Source organism: Lathyrus oleraceus, chromosome 7 (assembly GCF_024323335.1).
Source record: "Lathyrus oleraceus cultivar Zhongwan6 chromosome 7, CAAS_Psat_ZW6_1.0, whole genome shotgun sequence".
NCBI classification, from domain to species: Eukaryota; Viridiplantae; Streptophyta; class Magnoliopsida; order Fabales; family Fabaceae; genus Lathyrus; species Lathyrus oleraceus.
The window spans coordinates 405,869,456-405,874,184 of NC_066585.1; the positions used below are offsets into that span (position 1 = coordinate 405,869,456).

Below are 4,729 nucleotides of genomic sequence, written 5' to 3' on the forward strand. Positions count from 1 at the left end.
CTTCCCCCTCCACCGTTACCAGTTTTAGAGTTTGAAGTCTTCGTTGGGTCCCCTTGTTGATTCCCCAAAATTAGGGTCTTCGTCGCTTCAAGAATCTTTGTCTTCAATGTATCCATTCTCGTTCCACTTCCTATGGTCGCAATTCCATTATGGTTGAGTTTCTGTTTTTGCACACGATGAATCACTTCAAGACGGTGTTCCAATTACAAAGGAAGAAGATAAGAATTCTAAAAGAATTCAGAGTATGCAATAAACTAACTGATTCGAGAAAGCCACTCTCCAATTACAATTGAGTTCAAAAACTGACTCTCCCTTCACTCTAATTACTATTTATAGTTTTGTTCTACTAACAAAATTTGTTACGGTTCCAATTACTATAACTAATTTTGTTTTACTAACATAATTAGTTACTCATCAGCTACAACTGTATTAGTTCTAGTTACAAACTTAATTCTCACTTTTACCCATCCAACATACACCCTACTAACAGTTGGTCTTCTAACGAGGAGTCTCTGACCTTGGACATGTGATCCCTCTATTATAGAGCTTATATGCTCATCATTTCTATTAAATAATATACATATTTCATCATCAATCTGGATTTGTGAAACCCATCAATGACCAACTTATCAATTCCATTTATATTGGCAATAATGCTCTTCTTCGGTCAATATTTAACCCCAAACGACATTAACTCGTGTGTGGATGTGAGAGGAAGAGATGAGATTGGATAAAAATACCATACGTATAATAATTCACTTTTCTTCAATTTCTTGAACACTTCCCAACAACTCCACTAGCAGAAACCCTCTAATGCACAAAACAGGTTCAGGTAGCTTGAAATGCTGTAACTTGTTTTCCTGTACAATATGCCGCTAATGCATTTCAAATTTCATAAACATGCATAGAATACAATACGCTAAAAAATGAAGTTCAAAAGGGTAAAGTTTCAAAACGATGCTTGTTATTTTAAGAAGGTACAGAGAGATGAGAAATTGCACCACTTTAAAAATAATTCCATATCTTGAGTAATTACCAAAATATCATTATAAATATTTACAAGAGAACAAACTTAGATAATCTAAAGAGAAAAGGAGAGAATGTGTTTATCATATCTAAACCAAAAAAGGTAGAGAATTCAAAACTAATTGTTTTGCCTTTTGGCTTTTTATAAATATTTACAAGAGAACAAACTTAGATAATCTAAAGAGAAAAGGAGAGAATGTGTTTATCATATCTAAACCAAAAAAGGTAGAGAATTCAAAAAAATTGTTTTTCCTTTTGGCTTTTTATCCAAAAACAAACAAACTTGAATGATCTCTCTATCCGTCTGCTACTAACTGAGCTATGTAGTACCTATTAATAACAGTTTTAACCCCTTCATCATGGATAAACTTTGAAATACCCATTGGCATCCTTACTCATCTACCTTCTACTATTTACTATTTATTATTTTAAGCTTAGTCCAGACTCTTATTAACCACCCAACCAATTAACTGTTTTAACTTCTACTCTATCAAAGCCAATTACCATTATCCAAAAAAAAAATGCATGTTAAATTTCATACAAGAATTGAACAAAACTAGATAATGGTATTTAGAATGGATAGTCAGCCACCACCCCATATATGTTCATAGTACAACTAACCTGAGACATTGGAAATATAGGTGAAGTATATGTCCATATGCTAAGTCTACTAAAAGCCATTTCGTCATGTAAAACAAAGTTTGAATCTATTTCCATGGGGTCTCTTGCCCTGCCCAACCTAAATCGGATAGCTTTAGCAGAATATATAGGGAAGCCATCATTAACGTAATCTGACAAGAAATACAAATTCTATGTCAGCAGAAGCAAAAGTTTGGAATCCTCAGCATAACTTATTTTTCAATTCAAATTGGTATACACAATACATCAACATATTTACAGAGTTTACCTTGGAATGGTTTGACATGAATATCTATGACAAGACATATCTTGGAATATAGCCGATAAAGCAAAGTCTCGATAACAGAAGGATCGCTTTGCCCTATACTTGACCAATATGATGGGCCATGTTCAGTAATATCCCTAGACTCCAACGTATTTGTAAGGCTTTCTCTTATGGGATCATTCATGCTGGATGCACATATGGCTTGTGAGATGCAGTTATCCATAGGAATGAGACTAAACACTAGGATCGCATAGACTTTATGATTTCTATTAAGACGCTCCCATTTTCTTGTATAACAATACCCCACTTGTTACCATCAAATTCAATCAGGTTGTGGCCCTCAATGGTTCGAACAACACCAGATATTTCAGGAACCATTTTTAAGCAAAGGTGCTTGCAGAGACCATTTTCAATAACTGCAAAATATTTAGATTTCATATTATTACCATTTGAAAAGCAATAAAATATAGAGAACAATTTAGCATTAGAGAAATTCACTTTCAGAAGCATGCCATTAAAACTCACAAACTTGATATAGCATATATAAAAACCTTCCAGATGAATAAGCATTTAAACAAATAAAGATACAAATGATAAAACCATAGCACTGCAAGTAATGAAAAATAGATAGCTTACCAAAATCGCGTAACAACTTTTATCAAGTCTACACTTGAACAGTTTCCGCACTACATCCTAAATAAGCCAAGAGGGGGTAATGCCGCCTAACCACAAATACTTGTGCGGCACTTCCAAATCCAAAGGAGTCTCCACTGAGGATCTCAAGCTAACTTGTTAAGAACTACTCCACACAAGTCGATCATGACTATATCATCCTCCTATCTTAATTGCACTCAAGTTCGAGTTAGAACTTATCTCACCACTCTGAGATCACCAAACACAACAAGCAGATTATATCACACATACATATATACAAACATCAGATATATACAAACATCACATATATACAAATATATTCACACAAAAAGTAGGCTAAACCCACTGGAGACTACTCCCCAGCAGAGTCGCCACTTATTTTCTGTAGCGGGAAATTCATGATCATCAATCTATTGACAAGCTAGAGATCAATTAACAAGAGTCGCCACCGCGCTTTTATTGTTTACAAGGGAAAAGGGTAAAAGTACGAATAAGACCCAAATAGTAAGAAGTTTTCAAATAAAAACTAATAAAAGTCAGAGATCACAGGTAAGGGGGTTGGTTACACAGAGGGAAGGTGTTAGCACCCAAAGTGTCATAGGTACTTCTAGGGAGCCTTTTTTGTGTGCATATATATTTTGTACAAAGTGACGTTTACAAACAAATAGAATTGGGGGATGAGAAAAGAATTCATTAATTATATTTTTGTGTTTGACAAGACCTTCGGTCTTGTGCCTACGTACCAACATAAAAATGAGGGATCAAAACCTCGTAGTTCGTGCTACAAATTCAAAAAAATGAGTGTGTTGGTTTTAACAAAATTTTAGTTTGAAAGGCACAAAGACCGAATAATGGTTTGAATGGGTTAGTTCTTTATGGCTTTTTAAAAGTTTAAGTCAAGTATAGTTAAGTTTATTCACAAGTTTGATTTAAGAAAATGAGTTTGAAAATACAATGGCATAAGGCCAAAGTTTCTATCTTTTTGAAAGTGGTCAAAGTTTAGAACAAAAGTAGTTCACACAAAGAAGATTTTTAAAAGTGGAGGGAGAGATTTTGAAATTAAAGAAATGGGGAGAATATGAAGAGACTACCCTATGCACAAAATTTAAAAGTTTAGAGTTGAAAAGATCTGACCAAATGGGTAGCAATCCAATAGACAAGTATGTCAATAGAAACCCAAAATTCACTTGGACTTTTAGAATCAAACAATACACAAATGCACAATTATATCAATCTTGAAGAGCAAAGGCATCAAATAAAGATGGCCTCATCCAAGCTTATCCACTTCATGATCTTCTTTAAAATAGCCCATGTAGCAGATGAATTCCACAAGTGACAGGTTTAAAATAACAGCTTAACAATGATCAATGTTGCAGATGAATCTTAGAGAGATCTTCAAAGATGTATCAGATGAATTTCAGATTGCAAGCACTTGGTTCTTCAACAAGTTGGCATTGGCCAAGTCCATTAGCTTAGGAATGTTACCTAAGTTCTAAGTCCAATTGGTCCACAAATCAAGCCAACAGTTCACACAAAAGTTTTTTAGGGTTTTTGTTGTTATTATGTGCATTAATGGTCAAAGACCACACAAACAAACCAAGTATATACAAACAAAATATATCACACAATATGGTCCAAATGGACAAAGTGAAAATTACATTAACATAAACAATTAGAATGATATGTAGAATGGCAAATGATATAAAGTGCTAAAAGTAAATTGCATTAAAGTAAAAGCTTGAATTTAAAAGTTAGTAGTTAGTAAGTTAGAGGTTAGTTTTGTTTTGCTTTTGATTTCAAGACATTCTTTAGAGAACACTCAACCCACTTGCCATAAGCATGGATCCTTGAACCAAAACATCTTCCAAAGGAAGGAAAGAAGGCCAAGTTTCCACACAATACCATGGAAAATAGGAGACTTACAATCTCACTAACTAGAATGCTTATGCCTTTCATGTCACAAATTTAGCGCTATGTTAAGCAATCTAATTGGACTTATGTAGAAGTCACAACTATTTGAGACCGGGAAATAGACTTTTGGTGTTAATGCATGTTGGAGACATAGTATTATGAAGTATGCTCATAAAACATACCACACACAAAAAATATGCAAAAGGTGTGGCCTAATCTCATCTATACTCATGT

The 4,729-nt window shown here is 34.0% G+C and overlaps 1 pseudogene; it reads right to left on the reverse strand.

Annotated features, from left to right (window-relative positions):
- Positions 1-662: 662 nt before the first annotated feature.
- LOC127100399 (F-box protein At4g00755-like) lies at positions 663-2,308 on the reverse strand (annotated as a pseudogene).
- Between the last annotated feature and the right edge of the window lie 2,421 nt (positions 2,309-4,729).